This window comes from Pseudophryne corroboree, chromosome 7 (assembly GCF_028390025.1).
Source record: "Pseudophryne corroboree isolate aPseCor3 chromosome 7, aPseCor3.hap2, whole genome shotgun sequence".
NCBI lineage: Eukaryota > Metazoa > Chordata > Amphibia > Anura > Myobatrachidae > Pseudophryne > Pseudophryne corroboree.
Window position 1 is genome coordinate 516,377,598 of NC_086450.1, and position 25,252 is coordinate 516,402,849.

Sequence of the window (25,252 nt, forward strand, 5' to 3'; positions counted from 1 at the left end):
GTGTACGGTGGGAGCAGTGACAGAGGGTATAAGAGAGAGACCGCCAGTGTATGAGAGATGGGTGTACGGTGGGAGCAGTGACAGAGGGTATAAGAGAGAGAGACCGCCAGTGTATGAGAGATGGGTGTACGGTGGGAGCAGTGACAGAGGGTATAAGAGAGAGACCGCCAGTGTATGAGAGATGGGTGTACGGTGGGAGCAGTGACAGGGTATACATAATACAGCCGGCACCTCTCAGGATCCAGGTGATGGTAGCGGCGGTGACGGTGGCTGATCCGTCCCCAACTCCTGAGCCGCGGAGAAGTGAATGAGTCGCCAGAGAACCGGTAACACTACTGGAGAAAGCCTGGGAGAGGGAGACAGGCAGTGAGAGAGAGACAGGTGGGAGAGGGAGACAGGCAGTGAAAGAGAGACAAGTGGGAGAGGGAGACAGGCAGTGAGAGACAGACAGGTGGGAGAGGGAGACAGGCAGTGAGAGACAGGTGGGAGAGGAAGACAGGCAGTGAGAGATAGGTGGGAGAGGGAGACAGGCAGTGAGAGACAGGTGGGAGAGGGAGACAGGCAGTGAGAGACAGGTGGGAGAAGTGACAGGCAGTGAGAGACAGGTGGGGGAAGTGACAGGCAGTGAGAGACAGGTGGGAGAGGTGACAGGTGGGAGAGGTGACAGGCAGTGAGAGACAGGTGGGAGAGGTGACAGGCAGTGAGAGACAGGTGGGAGAGGTGACAGGCAGTGAGAGACAGGTGGGAGAGGTGACAGGCAGTGAGAGACAGGTGGGAGAGGTGACAGGTAGTGAGAGATAGGTGGGAGAGGTGACACGCAGTGAGAGACAGGTGGGAGAGGTGATACAGACATAGGTCGTGTTACCTGCAGGGTGTCCCAGAGCTGATACTCCAAGTAATCATCACTCACACTGTCCGGGAATCCATGAGGGAGGAAGAGAGACTGAAACACAAAGAACATTCAGTTTTCTCACCTTCTACATATCCAGGGGAGAGAGAGAGGTACAGCGTGTCTGCCAGAGGCAGGGGAGAGAGAGAGGTACAGCGTGTCTGCCAGAGGCAGGGGAGAGAGAGAGGTACAGCGTGTCTGCCAGAGGCAGGGGAGAGAGAGAGGTACAGCGTGTCTGCCAGAGGCAGGGGAGAGAGAGAGGTACAGCGTGTCTGCCAGAGGCAGGGGAGAGAGAGAGGTACAGCGTGTCTGCCAGAGGCAGGGGAGAGAGAGAGGTACAGCGTGTCTGCCAGAGGCAGGGGAGAGAGAGAGGTACAGCGTGTCTGCCAGAGGCAGGGGAGAGAGAGAGGTACAGCGTGTCTGCCAGAGGCAGGGGAGAGAGAGAGGTACAGCGTGTCTGCCAGAGGCAGGGGAGAGAGAGAGGTACAGCGTGTCTGCCAGAGGCAGGGGAGAGAGAGAGGTACAGCGTGTCTGCCAGAGGCAGGGGAGAGAGAGAGGTACAGCGTGTCTGCCAGAGGCAGGGGAGAGAGAGAGGTACAGCGTGTCTGCCAGAGGCAGGGGAGAGAGAGAGGTACAGCGTATCTGCCAGAGGCAGGGGAGAGAGAGAGGTACAGCGTGTCTGTCAGGGGAGAGAGAGAGGTACAGCGTGTCTGCCAGAGGCAGGGGAGAGAGAGAGGTACAGCGTGTCTGCCAGAGGCAGGGGAGAGAGAGAGGTACAGCGTATCTGCCAGAGGCAGGGGAGAGAGAGAGGTACAGCGTGTCTGTCAGGGGAGAGAGGTACAGCGTGTCTGTCAGAGGCAGGGGAGAGAGAGAGGTACAGCGTGTCTGTCAGAGGCAGGGGAGAGAGAGAGGTACACCGTGTCTGTCAGAGGCAGGGGAGAGAGAGAGGTACACCGTGTCTGTCAGAGGCAGGGGAGAGAGGGGTACACCGTGTCTGTCAGAGGCAGGGGAGAGAGGGGTACACCGTGTCTGTCAGAGGCAGGGGAGAGGGAGGTACACCGTGTCTGTCAGAGGCAGGGGAGAGGGAGGTACACCGTGTCTGTCAGAGGCAGGGGAGAGGGAGGTACACCGTGTCTGTCAGAGGCAGGGGAGAGGGAGGTACACCGTGTCTGTCAGAGGCAGGGGAGAGGGAGGTACACCGTGTCTGTCAGAGGCAGGGGAGAGAGAGGTACACCGTGTCTGTCAGAGGCAGGGGAGAGGGAGGTACACCGTGTCTGTCAGAGGCAGGGGAGAGGGAGGTACACAGTGTCTGTCAGAGGCAGGGGAGAGAGAGGTACAGCGTGTCTGTCAGAGGCAGGGGAGAGAGAGAGGTACAGCGTGTCTGTCAGAGGCAGGGGAGAGAGAGAGGTACAGCGTGTCTGTCAGAGGCAGGGGAGAGGGAGGTACACCGTGTCTGTCAGAGGCAGGGGAGAGGGAGGCACACCGTGTCTGTCAGAGGCAGGGGAGAGAGAGGTACACCGTGTCTGTCAGAGGCAGGGGAGAGAGAGGCACACCGTGTCTGTCAGAGGCAGGGGAGAGGGAGGCACACCGTGTCTGTCAGAGGCAGGGGAGAGAGAGGTACACCGTGTCTGTCAGAGGCAGGGGAGAGAGAGGGAGGTACACCGTGTCTGTCAGAGGCAGGGGAGAGAGAGGGAGGTACAGCGTGTCTGTCAGAGGCAGGGGAGAGAGAGAGGTACACCGTGTCTGTCAGAGGCAGGGGAGAGAGAGAGGTACACCGTGTCTGTCAGAGGCAGGGGAGAGAGAGAGGTACACCGTGTCTGTCAGAGGCAGGGGAGAGAGAGGTACACCGTGTCTGTCAGATGCAGGGGAGAGAGAAAGGTACACCGTGTCTGTCAGAGGCAGGGGAGAGAGAGAGGTACACCGTGCCTGTCAGAGGCAGGGGAGAGAGAGAGGTACACCGTGTCTGTCAGAGGCAGGGGAGAGAGAGAGGTACACCGTGTCTGTCAGAGGCAGGGGAGAGAGAGAGGTACACCGTGTCTGTCAGAGGCAGGGGAGAGAGAGAGGTGCACCGTGTCTGTCAGAGGCAGGGGAGAGAGAGAGGTACACCGTGTCTGTCAGAGGCAGGGGAGAGAGAGAGGTACACCGTGTCTGTCAGAGGCAGGGGAGAGAGAGGTACACCGTGTCTGTCAGAGGCAGGGGAGAGAGGTACACCGTGTCTGTCAGAGGCAGGGGAGAGAGAGGTACACCGTGTCTGTCAGAGGCAGGGGAGAGAGAGGTACACCGTGTCTGTCAGAGGCAGGGGAGAGAGATAGGTACACCGTGTGTCAGAGGCAGGGGAGAGAGAAGTACAGCGTGTCTGTCAGAGGCAGGGGAGAGGTAGGTACTCCGTGTATGCAGAGGTAGGTACATTGGTGGGAATATGATCACATTTGCTCACCACAAAGCAGTCTTTTATAGAGTGGTAGCGGTGTGTGTGGCGTCTCTCGCAGGAGATGGTGTCATCTTCACGCTGTACGTATCTCTGAATGCTGCCCGACCCATAGCGCTCAGTACAAATAACAGCACGGTCCTCCAGTGTCCAATCAGAGCTACGCTGTGACATCACCCCTGACACACGCTGTGACGTCATCACGGTCTCCTGAAAGTTTCAAAAGTGTCATTTAAACTCCAGAGCCCTCTGAATATCTGCAGGTGGCACCTGAAAGGCGACCTGATCCGAATCTAAGCCCCGATAACATCGAAGCCTTACAACAAGCCTAAACCCTGTGCTGAGCCTATTTGGGCGTTTTTATGATGGTCACAGTGGAACTCATTATTTCCCTGAAGACTTTGAATTTCCAGATACCAGTGTATTACCCTACGTCTCTGCACATCACAATTACCATCCACCTAAATTGCCAAAGTCTTTTTTTATTTTATTTTTTGAACTTAAAATACAGGAGAATGAGTTAAATGCACGTGTGGTTCTGTGTTCATTAATCCATGCATCCGTCTATATGCGAGTCAGGGCCTGACCATTACCAGACAGCACTATGGGGGTCATTCCCAGTTATTCGCACGTAGCAACTTTTTGCTGCCCGTGCGATCAACTAGACGCCGCCTATGGGGGAGGGTGTATCTATAGCAGGGCTGCGATCGCTTGTGCACCATGCTATGCTAAAAAAGTTTTTTGTGTAAAAGACGACACCAGGGTCAGACTTACTTACCCTGTGCGATCGATCCAGCGATGATGGTCCTGGAATTGACGTCAGACATCTGCCCTCCAAACGCCTGGATACGCCTGCGTTCGCCGAAACCACTCCCGGAAAACGGTCAGTTGACGCCCCGGAATGCCTTCCTCCTGTCAATCTTCTTGCGGTTGCCGCTGTGACCGCTTTCTTCATTTGCGGCGTCGCCGGGCCACGACACACCTGCACAATGAGGCCGCCGCACATGCGCAGTTCCGACCAGATCACACGGCTGTGAAGAAGTGCAGCGTGCGAACGGGTCGAATGACCGCCTATAGGAGCACGCCAGATTCCCCGGGTGTGTTTATACCAGGATGGGGGGGGGGGGGGGGGAGATTAAGGACCCCTCCCCCATCTCTATATGTGACTCCGCAGTGCAGGGAGACAGACCATTACCAGACAGCACTATAGGGGCACGCCAGAGGCTGCCCCCGGGGGTGTAGGTGCCAGGATGGTGTAAGGGACGGAGTGGGCATGATCCATAGTGTATTTTCTGCATTGGGTGATTTAGCAATGTATACTGTGTGGAACATGTATTAGGCTGGGGGGGGGGCAGATGTAACATGTGCAGGGGGGGGGGCCAGATATAACATGTGCAGTGCGGGGAGGGGGGGGGGGGGGCAGATGCAACATGTGCAGTGCAGGGGGGGCAGTTGTAACATGTGCAGGGGGGGGCAGATGTAACATGTGCAGGGGGGGGCAGATGTAACATGTGCACTGCAGGTGGGGCAGATGTAACATGCACAGAGAGAGTTAGGTTTGGGTGGGGGGGGTGTTCAAACTGAAATCTAAATAGCAGTGTAAAAATAAAGCAGCCAGTATTTACCCTGCACAGAAACAAAATAACCCACCCAAATCTAACTCTCTCTGCACATGTTACATCTGCCTCCCCTGCAGTGCACATGGTTTTGTGATCCACCCTGAATTAGGACCTAAGTGCCCTGGGGAAATCCCCCAGAGATGCTATGGCCAGCAGGGCGTGAACTGTCCTTCATAGGCCCTATTGTAATAACAAAGTCCTGGCTGATTACCAGACCAGGTCCAGAGCTTCAAACATTGCCATAAAGAGAAGGCCCCTGCCAGAATGGCTGAGAATCGCCAGTGTAAGCAGAGACTCAATCCACTTTGGTTTTGCGAGGGTTAAAATGCTTCCAAGCGGGGACCTGCACTGGGTTTAAGTATGAGAAACGCTTGCTGCAATGCGTTCACTGTCGTGAAGGGATCTAGATGATCATGATGAAACATACCTACCAGTGGAGACTTCACCTCAATCAGCGTTCAGCCCTGCCTAGGTGATATGAACGTTGTCCCTTTTTACCCTTATTTTATTTTTGGAATTGTAATTACTTGAGTGACTATTTAATCTATTATATTCTTGTAACCTTTCTTTTCTGTAAGTAGGTTTGAAGCTTTGACTTGGATTAAAATTCTTAATCTTAGCTCTGGATTCTGTGTTTTCACACTCAAACCCAGAGAGGTTCATGTTACCTAATTTTTACGTATAAAAAATTGTGTTTGGGGGCAGTAGCTCACCCTGGGCTTGACCCAAAAGGTACTTCTGCTGGTGGCAGTTACAGCATTGATTTACCACACACGCTGAGCTAATCAGTAAGGTGTCATGGGCAGCGAACTCAGATTGGCATATCTGGAGAATCGCGGTGCCTGGAATCGTGACAGATGGGGGAAGTTGTGCAGAGTGAGGGCCCTTCCCCCATCTGCCAGATCTATATGTAAGTCTGCAGTGCAGGGAGACAGAGCCTGACCAATTCCAGACAGTACTATAGGGGCAAGCTGGAGACTGCCTCAGAGTGTGTAGTTGCCAGGATGGGGGAGGTTGTGTGGAGTAAGGACCCCTCCCCCATCTCTGTGAGTCTGCAGTGCAGAGAGACACAGCTTGACCATTACCAGGCAATATTATAGGTGCCGGAGGCTGCCCCTGGTGTGTAGGTGCCAGGATGGTGCGTAAGAATGGAGAGATCTTTTTCCATTCCTGGCCATTACAATTATTTTTGTAGTGCAGGAGCAGTCCCCATAATAATTTCTTAGGGGCCACATTATTTGATAGAGGAACCGCCCCTCTTACAAACAAGGGTACCCACGAGTTTGTGGGTGTCAGGATGAGAGACACCTTCAGTTATACTCCTATTTTCTGTGTGTATATCCTAGAACGGATGGGACGAATAACAATGACTGTGGAATGAGCGTGTAGAATTAATCAAGTTCTGCCCCCTCCCCAGTCTGAGTGCGGCCAATGATGAGGGAGGGGCAGGGGCATCTTTCAGGCAAGTGCTTCCCCCCATTTGGACCCCTACAGGTTCCAGCGAGCCCTGAAGGCTGGGGAAGATTAGCACGTGTGGGTCCTGAAAGCCACACAGTTTGGGCTTGCTGAGACTTGTAGCTTATCAGCCCAGAAACAAAAAAGCCACCCCCCATTTCTATTACTTTTATAAACACCCTGCGATGCACAGTAACCCTGTGAGGGGGAAGGAAGGGTATGAATGTGTAGGCTGTACAGTAACCCGGTCAGGGGGAAGTGAGGGTGTGAAAGTGTAGGCTGTACAGTAACCCTGTGAGGGGGAAGGGAGGGTGTGAAAGTGTAGGCTGTACAGTAACCCTGTGAGGGGGAAGGGAGGGTGTGAAAGTGTAGGCTGTACAGTAACCCTGTGAGGGGGAAGGGAGGGTGTGAAAGTGTAGGCTGTACAGTAACCCTGTGAGGGGGAAGGGAGGGTGTGAAAGTGTAGGCTGTACAGTAACCCTGTGAGGGGGAAGGGAGGGTGTGAAAGTGTAGGCTGTACAGTAACCCTGTGAGGGGGAAGGGAGGGTGTGAAAGTGTAGGCTGTACAGTAACCCTGTGAGGGGGAAGGGAGGGTGTGAAAGTGTAGGCTGTACAGTAACCCTGTGAGGGGGAAGGGAGGGTGTGAAAGTGTAGGCTGTACAGTAACCCTGTGAGGGGGAAGGGAGGGTGTGAAAGTGTAGGCTGTACAGTAACCCTGTGAGGGGGAAGGGAGGGTGTGAAAGTGTAGGCTGTACAGTAACCCTGTGAGGGGGAAGGGAGGGTGTGAAAGTGTAGGCTGTACAGTAACCCTGTGAGGGGGAAGGGAGGGTGTGAAAGTGTAGGCTGTACAGTAACCCTGTGAGGGGGAAGGGAGGGTGTGAAAGTGTAGGCTGTACAGTAACCCTGTGAGGGGGAAGGGAGGGTGTGAAAGTGTAGGCTGTACAGTAACCCTGTGAGAGGGAAGGGAGAGTGTGAATGTGTAGGCTGTACAGTAACCCTGTGAGGGGGAAGGGAGGGTGTGAATGTGTAGGCTGTGCAGTAACCCTGTGAGGGGGAAGGGAGGGTGTGAATGTGTAGGCTGTGCAGTAACCCTGTGAGGGGGAAGGGAGGGTGAAAGTGTAGGCTGTACAGTAACCATGTGAGGGGGAAGGGCGGGCGTGAATGTGTAGGCTGTACAGTAACCCTGTGAGGGGGAAGGGAGGGCGTGAATGTGTAGGCTGTACAGTAACCCTGTGAGGGGGAAGGGAGGGTGTGAAAGTGTAGGCTGTACAGTAACCCTGTGAGGGGGAAGGGAGGGTGTGAAAGTGTAGGCTGTACAGTAACCCTGTGAGGGGGAAGGAAGGGTGTGAAAGTGTAGGCTGTACAGTAACCCTGTGAGGGGGAAGGGAGGGTGTGAAAGTGTAGGCTGTACAGTAACCCTGTGAGGGGGAAGGGAGGGTGTGAAAGTGTAGGCTGTACAGTAACCCTGTGAGGGGGAAGGGAGGGTGTGAAAGTGTAGGCTGTACAGTAACCCTGTGAGGGGGAAGGGAGGGTGTGAAAAAGTAGGCTGTACAGTAACCCTGTGAGGGGGAAGGGAGGGTGTGAAAGTGTAGGCTGTACAGTAACCCTGTGAGGGGGAAGGGAGGGTGTGAAAGTGTAGGCTGTACAGTAACCCTGTGAGGGGGAAGGGAGGGTGTGAATGTGTAGGCTGTGCAGTAACCCTGTGAGGGGGAAGGGAGGGTGAAAGTGTAGGCTGTACAGTAACCATGTGAGGGGGAAGGGCGGGCGTGAATGTGTAGGCTGTACAGTAACCCTGTGAGGGGGAAGGGAGGGTGTGAATGTGTAGGCTGTACAGTAACCCTGTGAGGGGGAAGGGAGGGTGTGAATGTGTAGGCTGTACAGTAACCCTGTGAGGGGGAAGGGAGGGTGTGAAAGTGTAGGCTGTACAGTAACCCTGTGAGGGGGAAGGGAGGGTGTGAATGTGTAGGCTGTACAGTAACCCTGTGAGGGGGAAGGGCGGGTGTGAATGTGTAGGCTGTACAGTAACCCTGTGAGGGGGAAGGGAGGGTGTGAATGTGTAGGCTGTACAGTAACCCTGTGAGGGGGAAGGGAGGGTGTGAAAGTGTAGGCTGTACAGTAACCCTGTGAGGGGGAAGGGCGGGTGTGAATGTGTAGGCTGTACAGTAACCCTGTGAGGGGGAAGGGAGGGTGTGAAAGTGTAGGCTGTACAGTAACCCTGTGAGGGGAAAGGGCGGGTGTGAATGTGTAGGCTGTACAGTAACCCTGTGAGGGGGAAGGGAGGGTGTGAAAGTGTAGGCTGTACAGTAACCCTGTGAGAGGGAAGAGAGGGTGCGAAAGTGTAGGCTGTACAGGCTGGAACTGCTGGATATCATGGTAGGAGTCACCACATTGGGGTATATTTACTAAGCTCCCGATTTTGACCGAGATGCCGTTTTTTCTTCAAAGTGTCATCTCGGTTAATCTCGGTCATTTACTAAACACTAATCACGGCAGTGATGAGGGCATTCGTAATTTTTTGCAAGTTCAGGTAAAAAATTACGAATGAATACACCATCGGTCAAAACGCGGCTGTTTAAGTATGAATCTCGGTCATTTACTAAGAAGTGCAAAGCCAAAAAAGAACAAACACTGCCGTGAAAAATTACAACTCGTAAAAAAGTGCTAAAAAAAAAAAACAGAACTTTTTTTTTTATTCGTGATTGGATAGGCATGCACGGATCCATGAGATCCGTGCATGTATATCAGTGGGAAGGGGTGGGAAAGTGCTTATTTTTAAAAAAAAAATTGCGTGGGGTCCCCCCTCCTAAGCATAACCAGCCTCTGGCTCTTTGAGCCGATCCTGGTTGCAGAAATATGGTGAAAAAAATGACAGGGGTTCCCCCATATTTAAGCAACCAGCATCGGGCTCTGCGCCTGGTCCTGGTCCCAAAAATACGGGGGACAAAAAGAGTAGGGGTCCCCCGTATTTTTAAAACCAGCACCGGGCTCCACTAGCTGGACAGATAATGCCACAGCCGGGGGTCACTTTTATACAGCGCCCTGCGGCCGTGGCATCAAAAATCCAACTAGTCACCCCTGGCCGGGGTACCCTGGGGGAGTGGGAACCCCTTCAATCAAGGGGTCCCCCCCCCCAGCCACCCAAGGGCCAGGGGTGAAGCCCGAGGCTGTCCCCCCCCCATCCAATGGGCTGCGGATGGGAGGGCTGATAGCCTTTGTTGTAAAATAAAAGATATTGTTTTTAGTAGCAGTACTACAAGTCCCAGCAAGCCTCCCCCGCATGCTGGTACTTGGAGAACCACAAGTACCAGCATGCGGCGGAAAAACGGGCCCGCTGGTACCTGTAGTACTACCACTAAAAAAATACCCAAAAAAACACAAGACACACACACCGTGAAAGTATAATTTTATTACATACATACACACATACATACATACATACTTACCTTATGTTCCCACGCAGGTCGGTCCTCTTCTCCAGTAGAATCCAAGGGGTACCTGTTGAATAAATTCTACTCACGAGATCCAGGGGTCCAGGCTCCTCGGCAAATCCAGGGATAATCCACGTACTTGAATAAAACAAAAAAACGGTTGCCCGACCACGAACTGAAAGGTGACCCATGTTTGCACATGGGTCACCTTTCCACGAATGCCAGAAACCCACTTTGCCTTCTGGCTAAGTGGGTTTCTTCAGCCAATCAGGGAGTGCCACGTTGTAGCACTCTCCTGATCAGCTGTGTGCTCCTGTCCTCACTGACAGGCGGCACACGGCAGTGTTACAATGTAGCGCCTATGCGCTACATTGTAACCAATGATGGGAACTTTCTGCCCTGCGGTTGACCTAAAGTGACGTCACCGCTGAGCAGAAAGTTCCCATCATTGGTTACAATGTAGCGCATAGGCGCTACATTGTAACACTGCCGCGTGCTGCCTGTCAGTGAGGACAGGAGCACACAGCTGATCAGGAGAGTGCTACAACGTGGCACTCCCTGATTGGCTGAAGAAACCCACTTAGCCAGAAGGCAAAGTGGGTTTCTGGCATTCGTGGAAAGGTGACCCATGTGCAAACATGGGTCACCTTTCAGTTCGTGGTCGGGCAACCGTTTTTTTGTTTTATTCAAGTACGTGGATTACACCTGGATTCCCCGAGGACCCTGGACCCCTGGATCTCGTGAGTAGAATTTATTCAACAGGTACCCCTTGGATTCTACTGGAGAAGAGGACCGACCTGCGTGGGAACATAAGGTAAGTATGTATGTATGTGTGTATGTATGTAATAAAATTATACTTTCACGGTGTGTGTGTCTTGTGGTTTTTTGGGTATTTTTTTAGTGGTAGTACTACAGGTACCAGCGGGCCCGTTTTTCCGCCGCATGCTGGTACTTGTGGTTCTCCAAGTACCAGCATGCGGGGGAGGCTTGCTGGGACTTGTAGTACTGCTACTAAAAACAATATCTGTTATTTTACAACAAAGGCTATCAGCCCTCCCATCCGCAGCCCATTGGATGGGGGGGGACAGCCTCGGGCTTCACCCCTGGCCCTTGGGTGGCTGGGGGGGGGGGGACCCCTTGATTGAAGGGGTCCCCACTCCCCCAGGGTACCCCGGCCAGGGGTGACTAGTTGGATTTTTGATGCCACGGCCGCAGGGCACTATATAAAAGTGACCCCCGGCTGTGGCATTATCTGTCCAGCTAGTGGAGCCCGGTGCTGGTTTTAAAAATACGGGGGACCCCTACTCTTTTTGTCCCCCGTATTTTTGGGTCCAGGACCAGGCGCAGAGCCCGATGCTGGTTGCTTAAATATGGGGGAACCCCTGTCATTTTTTTTCCCATATTTCTGCAACCAGGATCGGCTCAAAGAGCCCGAGGCTGGTTATGCTTAGGAGGGGGGACCCCACGCATTTTTTTTGGGGATTTTACATTGTTTAATTAAAAATAAAAAATAAAAAGAACCCCAGCACGGATCCCACAGATCCGGCCGAGATTGATTGTAAAAAAAAACGGCAGTGTTTTGCTAATCACTGCCGTAAAATTAGGTAAAAAAAAACGAATGACATCGACATCGGAAGAAAAGAAAAACACGAATACGACAGCTTAGTAAATCCATCGTAATAAATTCAAAAAGTTGCAGTTTTACACTGTTGAAGTCATTCGTGATTGAACTTTGACCTATTTTCGGAAATTACGAATGTTAGTAAATGTACCCCATTGTGTCTTCATACCGGTCATCGAAGCCTATAGCTGGCAGCAACACTTTTAGGGGATCCCATACTGAGTGCCCCCCAAATTCCTATTGTTAGGACAGGTGGCAGGAGGGAGAGACCGCTCTATGGATATTTTCTGGTCACACACCATGACAGCCAACGACTGTAGGGACAGCGCACTGTGGTGAGGTTATCGTATGGTGGGTGTCACACTCTACTACATACTGCAGCCTGCAGATCACCAGGAAACCAGAGGCTGTGGTATCCCGGCCTAGGTGCAGGAGTCCTTCTACAGCCAGGATTATTGATACAGGGGAGCCTCCCAGCACCTCGTCAGCCTCCTACAGATCACTGGCTGTAGCGGAGGGCTGAGGAGGCTGGTGCGGACAGTGTGTGTGTGTGTGGGGGGGGGGGGGGGGGGGGGTAATCCGGTCATTAGGTAAATAGTAACAATAGGATTTTAATTACCTACGGTAAATCCTTTTCTCGTAGTCCGTAGAGGATGCTGGGGTCCACATTAGTACCATGGGGTATACACGGGTCCACTAGGAGCCATTGGCACTTTAAGAGTTTAATAGTGTGGGCAGGCTCCTCCCTCTATGCCCCTCCTACCAGACTCAGTCTAGAAACTGTGCCCGAGGAGACGACATACTTCGAGAGAAGGAAATACACAGATAGTGGCGAGATTCACACCAGCTCACACAACAAGGCAAATCCGGCCAACGTGCTAGAAAACTCAGCAACAGCTGAAACAGTACTGAACCAGTAAAAAAACGCAGTACTCAACTAAGAACAAGGCAGTACTGAACCAAGTAACCACTGCAGGATAACGAAGCGCTGGGCGAGCGCCCAGCATTCTCTATGAGAAAAGGATTTACCGGTAAGTAATTAAAATCTTATTTTCTCTTACGTCCTAGCGGATGCTGGGGTCCATATTAGTACCATGGGGATGTACCAAAGCTCCCAGTACGGGAGGGAGAGCGCGGAGGCTCCTGCAGAACTGATTGACTGAACTTGAGGTCAGAGGCCAAAGTATCGAACTTGTAAAACTTTGTGAACGTGTTCGACCCAGACCAAGTAGCCGCTCAGCAAAGCTGCAATGCAGAGACACCCCGGCAGCCGCCCAGGAAGAACCCACTTTACGTGTAGATTGGGCCTTAACAGATTTTGGACACAGCAACCCTGCCGTAGAATATGCATGCTGGATAGTGAACCTGATCCAGCGAGAGATTGTCTGCTTAGAAGCAGGACACCCAAGTTTCTTGGGATCATAAAGGACAAACAGAGTGTCTGACTTTCTGTGACGAGCCATCCTCTTCACACAGATCTTCAGAACCCTTACAACATACAAGGACTTTGATGCAATTGAGGAGTCAGTAGCCACTGGCACCACAATAGGTTGGTTGATATGAAATGCCGACACAACCTTAGGAAGGAACTGCTGACGCGTCCTGAGCTCCGCTCTATCTTCATGGAAGATTAAATCGGGGCTTTTACAGGACAACGCCCCCAATTCCGACACACTTCACGCAGAAGCCAAGGCCAAAAATGTGACAGCCTTCCACGTGAGAAACTCGACCTCAGCCTCCTGTAAAGGCTCAAACTAATCCGATTGCAGGAAATGCAACACCACGTCAAGATCCCAGGGTGCCGTCGGTGCCACAAAGGGAGGTTAGATATGCAGAACCCCTTTCAAAAAGGTCTGAACCTCAGGGAGGGTAACCAATTGTTTCTGGAAGAAAATGGATAAAGCCGAAATCTGGACCTTCAGGGATCCCAAACGCAGACCCATATCCACACCTGCTTGCAGGAAGAGGAGAAACCTACCAAGTTGAAACTCCACCACAGGAAACTTCTTGAATTCACACCAAGACACATGCTTTTTCCAAAGTGGATGGTAATGTTTAGACGTTACTCCCTTCCTAGCCTGTATCAGGGTAGGAATAACCGCACTCGGAATACCCTTCCGAGCTAGGATCTGGCGTTCAACCTCCATGCTGTCAAACGTAGCCGTGGTAAGTTTTGATAAGTGAACGGTCCCTGTTGTAGAAGGTCCTCCCGAAGAGGAAGAGGCCTTGGATCTTCCAGCAGATCTGCGTACCGAGCCCTCCTTGGCCAATCTGGAGCAATGAGGATCGCCTGAACTCCTGTTCTTTTTACAAGCTTTAGAATTATTGGAAAGAGCACAAAGAAAGAAAGAAAGCGATCTGTTTAACGGTGCACTAGGATTTAAAATATAACGTTTATTAGTATCCTAAAAAGTGGGTAATATGTCACACTTGACAAAGAGAACATTTAGGCGAAATATTGTTAAAAACATATAAATCGTGAAAAGATGAAGACAATGTGAAACTAAAGAGATGAATAAATAAGATTTTACTCACCGGTAAATCTATTTCTCGTAGTCCGTAGTGGATGCTGGGAACTCCGAAAGGACCATGGGGAATAGCGGCTCTGCAGGAGTCTGGGCACAACTAAAAGAAAGCTTTTAGACTACCTGGTGTGCACTGGCTCCTCCCACTATGACCCTCCTCCAAGCCTCAGTTAGGATACTGTGCCCGGAAGAGCGGACACAATAAGGAAGGATTTTGAATCCCGGGTAAGACTCATACCAGCCACACCAATCACACCGTATAACTCGTGATACTATATCCAGTTAACAGTATGAAACATAATTGAGCCTCTCAACAGATGGCTCATAACAATAACCCTTTAGTGAACAATAACTATGTACAATTATTGCAGACAATCCGCACTTGGGATGGGCGCCCAGCATCCACTACGGACTACGAGAAATAGATTTACCGGTGAGTAAAATCTTATTTTCTCTAACGTCCTAGTGGATGCTGGGAACTCCGAAAGGACCATGGGGATTATACCAAAGCTCCCAAACGGGCGGGAAAGTGCGGATGACTCTGCAGCACCGTATGAGAGAACTCAAGGTCCTCCTCAGCCAGGGTATCAAATTTGTAGAATTTTGCAAACGTGTTTGCCCCTGACCAAGTAGCAGCTCGGCAAAGTTGTAAAGCAGAGACCCCTCGGGCAGCCGCCCAAGATGAGCCCACCTTCCTTGTAGAATGGGCTTTAACTGATTTAGGATGCGGCAGTCCAGCCGCAGAATGCGCCAGCTGAATTGTGCTACAAATCCAGCGAGCAATAGTCTGCTTAGAAGCAGGAGCACCCAGTTTGTTGGGTGCATACAGGATAAATAGCGAGTCAGTTTTCCTGACTCCAGCCGTCCTGGAAACATAAATTTTCAAGGCCCTGACTACGTCCAGTAACTTGGAATCCTCCAAGTCGCTAGTAGCCGCAGGCACCACAATAGGTTGGTTCAAGTGAAAAGCAGATACCACCTTAGGGAGAAACTGGGGACGAGTCCTCAATTCTGCCCTATCCATATGGAAAATCAGATAAGGGCTTTTATATGACAAAGCCGCCAATTCTGATACACGCCTGGCCGAAGCCAAGGCCAATAACATGACCACTTTCCACGTGAGATATTTTAGATCCGCGGTCTTTAGTGGCTCAAACCAATGTGATTTTAGGAAACTCAACACCACGTTGAGATCCCAGGGTGCCACTGGAGGCACAAAAGGGGGCTGAATATGCATCACTCTTTTTACAAATGTCTGAACTTCAGGTACTGAAGCTAGTTCTTTTTGGAAGAAAATCGACAGAGCCGATATCTGTACCTTAATGGAGCCTAATTTTAGGCCCATAGTCACTCCTGCCTGTAGGAAGTGCAGAAATCGACCCAGCTGAAATTCCTCTGTTGGGGCCTTTTTGGCCTCACACCAAGCAACATATTTCCGCCATATGCGGTGATAATGTTTTACAGTTACATCTTTCCTGGCTTTAATCAGCGTAGGAATGACATCCTCCGGAATGCCCTTTTCCTTTAGGATCCGGCGTTCAACCGCCATGCCGTCAAACGCAGCCGCGGTAAGTCTTGGAACAGACAGGGCCCCTGCTGCAGCAGGTCCCGTCTGAGCGGCAGAGGCCATGGGTCCTCTGAGATCATCTCTTGAAGTTCCGGGTACCACGCTCTTCTTGGCCAATCCGGAACCACGAGTATTGTCCTTACTCCTCGTTTTCTTATTATTCTCAGTACCTTTGGTATGAGAGGCAGGAGGAGGGAACACAAACTGACTGGTATAGCCACGGTGTCACTAGAGCGTCCACCGCTATCGCCTGAGGGTCCCTTGACCTGGCGCAATATCTCTCTAGTTTTTTGTTTAGGCGGGACGCCATCATGTCCACCTGTGGCCTTTCCCAACGGTTTACCAACAGTTGGAAGACTTCTGGATGAAGTCCCCACTCTCCCGGGTGTCGGTCGTGTCTGCTGAGGAAGTCTGCTTCCCAGTTGTCCACTCCCGGAATGAACACTGCTGACAGTGCTAGTACGTGATTTTCCGCCCATCGGAGAATCCTTGTGGCTTCTGCCATTGCCGTCCTGCTTCTTGTGCCGCCCTGTCGGTTTACATGGGCGACCGCCGTGATGTTGTCTGACTGGATCAGTACCGGCTGGTGTAGAAGCAGGGGTTTTGCCTGACTTAGGGCATTGTAAATGGCCCTTAGTTCTAGAATATTTATGTGTAGGGAAGTCTCCTGACTCGACCATAGTCCTTGGAAGTTTCTTCCCTGTGTGACTGCCCCCCAGCCTCGAAGGCTGGCATCCGTGGTCACCAGGACCCAGTCCTGTATGCCGAATCTGCGGCCCTCTAGAAGATGAGCACTCTGCAGCCACCACAGCAGAGACACCCTGGTTCTTGGAGACAGGGTTATTAGCCGATGCATCTGAAGATGCGATCCGGACCATTGGTCCAACAGGTCCCACTGCAAGATTCTGGCATGGAACCTGCCGAAAGGAATTGCTTCGTAAGAAGCCACCATCTTTCCTAGGACTCGCGTGCAGTGATGCACCGACACCTGTTTTGGTTTCAGGAGGTCTCTGACTAGAGATGACAGCTCCTTGGCTTTCTCCTCCGGGAGAAACACTTTTTCTGGACTGTGTCCAGAATCATTCCCAGGAACAGTAGACGTGTCGTCGGAACCAGCTGTGACTCTGGAATATTCAGAATCCAACCGTGCTGGTGTAGCACCTCCTGAGATAGTGCTACTCCTACCAACAACTGCTCCCTGGATCTCGCCTTTATTAGGAGATCGTCCAAGTACGGGATAATTAAAACTCCCTTTTTTCGAAGGAGTATCATCATTTTCGCCATTACCTTGGTAAACACCCTCGGTGCCGTGGACAGTCCAAACGGCAGCGTCTGGAATTGGTAATGGCAATTCTGTACCGCAAATCTGAGGTACTCCTGGTGAGGATGATAAATGGGGACATGCAGGTAAGCATCCTTGATGTCCAGGGATCCCATGTAATCCCCCTCGTCCAGGCTTGCAATAACCGCCCTGAGCGATTCCATCTTGAACTTGAATTTTTTTATGTATGTGTTCAAGGATTTCAAATTTAAAATGGGTCTCACCGAACCGTCCGGTTTCGGTACCACAAACAGTGTGGAATAGTAACCCCGTCCTTGTTGAAGTAGGGGCACCTTGACTATCACCTGCTGGGAATACAGCTTGTGAATTTCCTCTAGCACAGCCTCCCTGCCCGAGGGAGTTGTTGGCAAGGCAGATTTGAGGAAACGGCGGGGGGGAGACGCCTCGAATTCCAGCTTGTACCCCTGAGATACTACTTGAAAGATCCAGGGATCCACCTGTGAGCGAGCCCACTGATCGCTGAAATTTTTGAGGAGGCCCCCCACCGTACCTGGCTCCGCCTGTGGAGCCCCACCGTCATGCGGCGGACTTGGAAGAAGCGGGGGAGGACTTTTGCTCCTGGGAACCTGCTGTTTGTTGCAGCCTTTTTCCCCTACCTCTGCCTCTGGACAGAAAAGTCCCGCCTTTTCCTCGCCTGTTTTTCTGGGTCCGAAAGGACTGTACCTGATAAAACGGCGCTTTCTTAGGGTGTGAGGGAACATGGGGTAAAAATGCTGACTTCCCAGCTGTTGCTGTGGAAACTAGGCCCGAGAGACCATCCCCGAATAACTCCTCACCCTTATAAGGCAAAACTTCCATGTGCCTTTTGGAATCTGCATCCCCTGTCCACTGGCGCGTCCATAAGCCTCTCCTAGCAGAAATGGACAATGCACTTATTTTAGATGCCAGCCGGCAGATCTCCCTCTGTGCATCTCTCATGTATAAGACTGAGTCTTTTATATGCTCTATGGTTAGCAGAATAGTGTCCCTGTCTAGGGTGTCAATATTTTCTGACAGGGAATATGACCACGCAGCTGCAGCACTGCACATCCATGCTGACGCAATAGCTGGTCTAAGTATAATGCCTGAGTGTGTATATACAGACTTCAGGATCGCCTCCTGCTTTCTATCCGCAGGCTCCTTCAGGGCGGCCGTATCCGGAGACGGAAGTGCCACCTTTTTAGACAAACGTGTGAGCGCTTTATCCACCCTAGGAGGTGTTTCCCAACGTGCCCTATCCTCTGGCAGGAAAGGGAACGCCATTAGTAATTTTTTAGAGATTACCAATCTTTTAATCGGGGAAAGCCCACGCTTCTTCACACACTTCATTTAATTCTTTAGATGGGGGAAAAACTACGGGTAGTTTTTTCTCCCCAAACATAATACCCTTTTTAGTGGTACCTGGGTTTATATCCGAAATGTGTAACACCTCTTTCATTGCCTCAATCATGCAACGAATGGCCCTAGTGGACATTAGATTAGACTCATCGTCGTCGACACTGGTATCAGTATCCGTGTCGACATCTGCGTCTGCCATCTGAGGTAGCGGGCGTTTTAGAGCCCCTGATGGCCTTTGAGACACCTGGGCAGGCACGAGCTGAGAAGCCGGCTGTCCCGCATTTGGCATGTCGTCAAATTTTTTGTGTAAGGAGTCGACACTTGCACGTAATTCCTTCCATAAGTCCATCCACTCAGGTGTCTGCCCCGCAGGGGGTGACATCACATTTATAGGCATCTGCTCCGCCTCCACATAAGTCTCCTCATCAAACATGTCGACACAGCCGTACCGACACACCGCACACACACCGGGAATGCTCTAACAGAGGACAGGACCCACAGAAGCCCTTTGGGGAGACAGAGAGAGAGTATGCCAGCACACACCAGAGCGCTATATAATGCAGGGACTAACTGAATTATGTCCCCTATAGCTGCTATAATATTTACTGCGCCTAAATTTAGTGCCCCCCCTCTCTTTTTTACCCTTTCTGTAGTGTAGACTGCAGGGGAGAGCCAGGGAGCTTCCTTCCAGCGGAGCTGTGAGGGAGAAATGGCGCCAGTGTGCTGAGGGAGATAGCTCCGCCCCTTTTTCGCTGACTTTTCTCCCGCTTTTTTAAGGATTCTGGCAGGGGTAATTATCACATATATAGCCTCTAGGGCTATATATTGTGATTGTTTTGCCAGCCAAGGTGTTTTTATTGCTGCTCAGGGTGCCCCCCCCCCAGCGCCCTGCACCCTCAGTGACCGGAGTGTGAAGTGTGTATGAGGAGCAATGGCGCACAGCTGCAGTGCTGTGCGCTACCTTGGTGAAGACAGAAGTCTTCATGCCGCCGATTTCCCGGACTTCTTCTTGCTTCTGGCTCTGTAAGGGGGACGGCGGCGCGGCTCCGGGAACGAACACCAAGGCCAGTTCCATGCGGTCGATCCCTCTGGAGCTAATGGTGTCCAGTAGCCGAAGAAGCCCAAGCTAGCTGCAAGCAGGTAGGTTCGCTTCTTCTCCCCTTAGTCCCTCGTTGCAGTGAGCCTGTTGCCAGCAGGTCTCACTGTAAAATAAAAAACCTAAAATATACTTTCTTTCTAGGAGCTCAGGAGAGCCCCTAGTGTGCATCCAGCTCGGCCGGGCACAGAAATCTAACTGAGGCTTGGAGGAGGGTCATAGTGGGAGGAGCCAGTGCACACCAGGTAGTCCTAAAGCTTTCTTTTAGTTGTGCCCAGACTCCTGCGGAGCCGCTATTCCCCATGGTCCTTACGGAGTTCCCAGCATCCACTAGGACGTTAGAGAAAAAGGATTAAGTTTTAAAAAAGCGTTAGTGTCTTTTATCGTCTACTTATTATGTACCGAAATGTATCATTTGTTGGTAACTGTTCAATATTGATTCAGTCTGTATCACTCTATATGTAGGGAAATTTGCAACTAATGTTGCTATTAGAGCTCAGCTGTGATTCTTGGCGGTCAGCCTTATTATGTGGTGAAAACTATTTAGTATAATGATGATATCTAGCAGAGGGAAAGCTGTATATAAATAATTTTCTGCACTGTAGTTTTTTAGAGATTCACAGTCTCTCATGAACTGAAAATGATGTTGGGGAATACTAACTGGCTACAGATCTCTCTCAAACACCAAAAATAAGAATTTACTTACCGATAATTCTATTTCTCATAGTCCGTAGTGGATGCTGGGGACTCCGTAAGGACCATGGGGAATAGCGGCTCCGCAGGAGACTGGGCACATCTAAAGAAAGCTTTAGGACTAACTGGTGTGCACTGGCTCCTCCCCCTATGACCCTCCTCCAAGCCTCAGTTAGGATACTGTGCCCGGACGAGCGTACACAATAAGGAAGGATTTTGAATCCCGGGTAAGACTCATACCAGCCACACCAATCACACCGTACAACTTGTGATCTGAACCCAGTTAACAGCATGATAACAGAGGAGCCTCTGAAAAGATGACTCACAACAATAATAACCCGATTTTTGTAACAATAACTATGTACAAGTATTGCAGACAATCCGCACTTGGGATGGGCGCCCAGCATCCACTACGGACTATGAGAAATAGAATTATCGGTAAGTAAATTCTTATTTTCTCTAACGTCCTAAGTGGATGCTGGGGACTCCGTAAGGACCATGGGGATTATACCAAAGCTCCCAAACGGGCGGGAGAGTGCGGATGACTCTGCAGCACCAAATGAGAGAACTCCAGGTCCTCCTCAGCCAGGATATCAATTTTGTAGAATTTTACAAACGTATTTGCTCCTGACCAAGTAGCTGCTCGGCAAAGTTGTAAAGCCGAGACCCCTCGGGCAGCCGCCCAAGATGAGCCCACCTTCCTTGTGGAGTGGGCATTTACAGATTTTTGGCTGTGGCAGGCCTGCCACAGAATGTGCAAGCTGAATTGTACTACAAATCCAACGAGCAATCGTCTGCTTAGAAGCAGGAGCACCCAGCTTGTTGGGTGCATACAGGATAAACAGCGAGTCAGATTTCCTGACTCCAGCCGTCCTGGAAACATATTTTCAGGGCACTGACAACGTCTAGCAACTTGGAGGCCTCCAAGTCCCTAGTAGCCGCAGGCACCACCAATAGGTTGGTTCAGGTGAGACGCTGAAACCACCTTGGGGAGAAACTGAGGACGAGTCCTCAATTCCGCCCTGTCCGAATGGAAAATCAGATAAGGGCTTTTTCAGGATAAAGCCGCCAATTCTGACACGCGCCTGGCCAAGGCCAGGGTCAACAGCATGACCACTTTCCATGTGAGATATTTTAACTCCACAGATTTAAGTGGTTCAAACCAATGTGACTTTTGGAACCCAAAACTACATTGAGATCCCAAGTGCCACTGGAGGCACAAAAGGAGGCTGTATATGCAGTACCCCTTTTACAAACGTCTGAACTTCAGGAACTGAAGCTAGTTCTTTTTGGAAGAAAATTGACAGGGCCGAAATTTGAACCTTAATGGACCCCAATTTCAGGCCCATAGACACTCCTGTTTGCAGGAATTGTAGGAATCGACCCAGTTGAATTTCCTCCGTCGGGCCTTACTGACCTCGCACCACGCAACATATTTTCGCCAATTGCGGTGATAATGTTTTTGCGGTTACATCCTTCCTGGCTTTGATCAGGATAGGGATGACTTCATCCGGAATGCCTTTTTTCCTTCAGGATCCGGCGTTCAACCGCCATGCCGTCAAACGCAGCCGCGGTAAGTCTTGGAACAGACAGGGTCCTTGCTGGAGCAGGTCCCTTCTTAGAGGTAGAGGCCACGGATCCTCCGTGAGCATCTCTTGAAGTTCCGGTTACCAAGTCCTTCTTGGCCAATCCGGAACCACGAATATAGTGCTTACTCCTCTCCATCTTATCAATCTCAGTACCTTGGGTATGAGAGGCAGAGGAGGGAACACATACCCTGACTGGTACACCCACGGTGTTACCAGAGCGTCTACAGCTTATTGCCGGAGGGTCCCTGGACCTGGCACAATACCTGTCGAGTTTTTAATCATGTAGAAGACTTCTGGGTGAAGTCCCCACTCTCCCGGGTGGAGGTCGTGCTGAGGAAGTCTGCTTCCCAGTTGTCCACTCCCGGAATGAATACTGCTGACAGTGCTATCACATGATTTTCCGCCCAGCGAAGAATCCTTGCAGCTTCTGCCATTGCCCTCCTGCTTCTTGTGCCACCCTGTCTGTTTACGTGGGTGACTGCCGTGATGTTGTCCGACTGGATCAACACCGGCTGACCTTGAAGCAGAGGTCTTGCTAAGCTTAGAGCATTGTAAATGTCCCTTAGCTTCAGGATATTTATGTGAAGTGATGTCTCCAGGCTTGACCATAAGCCCTGGATATTCCTTCCCTGTGTGACTGCTCCCCAGCCTCGCAGGCTGGCATCCGTGGTCACCAGGACCCAGTCCTGAATGCCTAATCTGCGGCCCTCTAGAAGATGAGCACTCTGCAACCACCACAGGAGGGACACCCTTGTCCTTGGTGACAGGGTTATCCGCTGATGCATCTGAAGATGCGATCCGGACCATTTGTCCAGCAGGTCCCACTGGAAAGTTCTTGCGTGGAATCTGCCGAATGGGATTGCTTCGTAGGAAGCCACCATTTTACCCAGAACCCTTGTGCATTGATGCACTGAGACTTGGCTCGGTTTTAGGAGGTTCCTGACTAGCTCGGATAACTCCCTGGCTTTCTCCTCCGGGAGAAACACCTTTTTCTGGACTGTGTCCAGGATCATCCCTAGGAACAGAAGACACGTCGTCGGAACCAGGTGCGATTTTGGAATATTGAGAATCCAATCGTGCTGCCGCAACACTACCTGAGATAGTGCTACACCGACCTCCAACTGTTCCCTGGATCTTACCCTTATCAGGGAATTGTCCAAGGAAGGGATAACTAAAATTCACTTCCTTCGAAGGAATATCATCATTTCGGCCATTACCTTGGTAAAGACCCGGGGTGCCGTGTACCATCCATACGGCAGCGTCTGAACTGATAGTGACAGTTCTGTACCATAAACCTGAGGTACCCTTGGTGAGAAGGGTAAATTTTGACATGAAGGTAAGCATCCTTGATGTCCCGAGACATCATGTAGTCCCCTTCTTCCAGGTTCGCAATCACTGCTCTGAGTGACTCAATCTTGAATTTGAACCTCTGTACGTAAGTGTTCAAAGATTTTAGATTTAGAATCGGTCTCACCGAGCCGTCCGGCTTCGGTACCACAACAGTGTGGAATAATACCCCGTTCCCTGTTGCAGGAGGGGTATCTTGATTATCACCTGCTGGGAATACAGCTTGTGAATGGCTTCCAAAACTGTCTCCCTGTCAGAAGGAGACATCGGTAAAGCCGACTTTAGGAAACGGCGAGGGGGAGACGTCTCGAATTCTAATTTGTACCCCTGAGATATCACCTGAAGGATCCAGGGGTCTACTTGCGAGTGAGCCCACTGCGCGCTGAAATTCATTGAGACGGGCCCCCCACCGTGCCTGATTCTGCTTGTAAAGCCCCAGCGTATACTGAGGGCTTGGCAGAGGCGGGAGAGGGTTTCTGTTCCTGGGAACTGGCTGATTTCTGCAGCCTTTTTCCTCTCCCTCTGTCACGGGGCAGAAATGAGGAACCTTTTGCCCGCTTGTCCACGAAAAGACTGCGCCTGATAATACGGCGTCTTCTCATGTTGAGAGGCGACCTGGGGTACAAACGTGGAATTCCCAGCTGTTGCCGTGGCCACCAGGTCTGAAAGACCGACCCCAAATAACTCCTCCCTTAATAAAGCAATACTTCCAAATGCCATTTGGAATACGCATCACCTGACCACTGACGTGTCCATAACCCTCTACTGGTAGAAATGGACAACGCGCTTAGACTTGATGCCAGTCGGCAAATATTCCGCTGTGCATCACGCATATATAAAAATGCATCTTTTAAATGCTCTATAGGCAAAAATATACTGTCCCTATCTAGGGTATCAATATTTTCAGTCAGGGAATCCGACCACGCCAACCCAGCACTGCACATCCAGGCTGAGGCGATTGCTGGTCGCAGTATAACACCAGTATGTGTGTAAATACATTTGAGGATACCCTCCTGCTTTCTATCAGCAGGATCCTTAAGGGCGGCCATCTCAGGCGAAGGTAGAGCCCTTACAAGCGTGTGAGCGCTTTATCCCCCCTAGGGGGTGTTTCCCAACGCACCCTAACGTCTGGCGGGAAAGGATATAATGCCAATAACATTTTAGAAATTATCCGTTGTTATCGGGGGAAACCCACGCATCATCACACACCTCATTTAATTTCTCAGATTCAGGAAAACTACAGGTAGTTTTTCCTCACCGAACATAATACCCCTTTTTGGTGGTACTCGTATTATCAGAAATGTGTAAAACATTTTTCATTGCCTCAATCATGTAACGTGTGGCCCTACTGGAAGTCACATTCGTCTCTTCACCGTCGACACTGGAGTCAGTATCCGTGTCGGCGTCTATATCTGCCATCTGAGGTAACGGGCGCTTTAGAGCCCCTGACGGCCTATGAGACGTCTGGACAGGCACAAGCTGAGTAGCCGGCTGTCTCATGTCAACCACTGTCTTTTATACAGAGCTGACACTGTCACGTAATTCCTTCCAACAGTTCATCCACTCAGGTGTCGACCCCCTAGGGGGCGACATCACTATTACAGGCAATCTGCTCCGTCTCCACATCATTTTTCTCCTCATACATGTCGACACAAAAGTACCGACATACAGCACACACACAGGGAATGCTCTGATAGAGGACAGGACCCCACTAGCCCTTTGGGGAGACAGAGGGAGAGTTTGCCAGCACACACCAGAGCGCTATATATATATACAGGGATAACCTTATATAAGTGTTTTTCCCCTTATAGCTGCTGTATAGTTAATACTGCACCTAATTAGTGCCCCCCTCTCTTTTTTTAACCCTTTCTGTAGTGTAGTGACTGCAGGGGAGAGACAGGGAGCTTCCCTCCAACGGAGCTGTGAGGGAAAATGGCGCCAGTGTGCTGAGGAGATAGGCTCCGCCCCTTTTTCGCGGACTTTTCTCCTGCTTTTTTATGGATTCTGGCAGGGGTTAAATGCATCCATATAGCCCAGGAGCTATATGTGATGCATTTTTTTTGCCATCCAAGGTGTTTTTATTGCGTCTCAGGGCACCCCCCCCCAGCGCCCTGCACCCTCAGTGACCGAAGTGTGAAGTGTGCTGAGAGCAATGGCGCACAGCTGCAGTGCTGTGCGCTACCTTGTTGAAGACAGGACGTCTTCTGCCGCCGATTTTCCGGACCTCTTCTGTCTTCTGGCTCTGTAAGGGGGCCGGCGGCGCGGCTCTGGGACCCATCCAAGCTGGGCCTGTGATCGTCCCTCTGGAGCTAATGTCCAGTAGCCTAAGAAGCCCA

At 51.2% G+C, this 25,252-nt stretch overlaps 1 long non-coding RNA gene across 1 annotated transcript in view; it reads right to left on the reverse strand.

Annotated features, from left to right (window-relative positions):
* Nucleotides 1–213: 213 nt before the first annotated feature.
* The window catches only part of LOC134943979 (uncharacterized), a 32,034-nt gene continuing 6,995 nt past the window's right edge, over nucleotides 214–25,252 (reverse strand). The window contains exons 2-4 of the long non-coding RNA XR_010181839.1: nucleotides 3,327–3,527; nucleotides 866–943; nucleotides 214–346 (exon numbers count right to left, since the gene is read on the reverse strand). This is a non-coding gene — a long non-coding RNA (uncharacterized LOC134943979). The remainder of the gene's footprint in view (nucleotides 347–865; nucleotides 944–3,326; nucleotides 3,528–25,252) is intronic.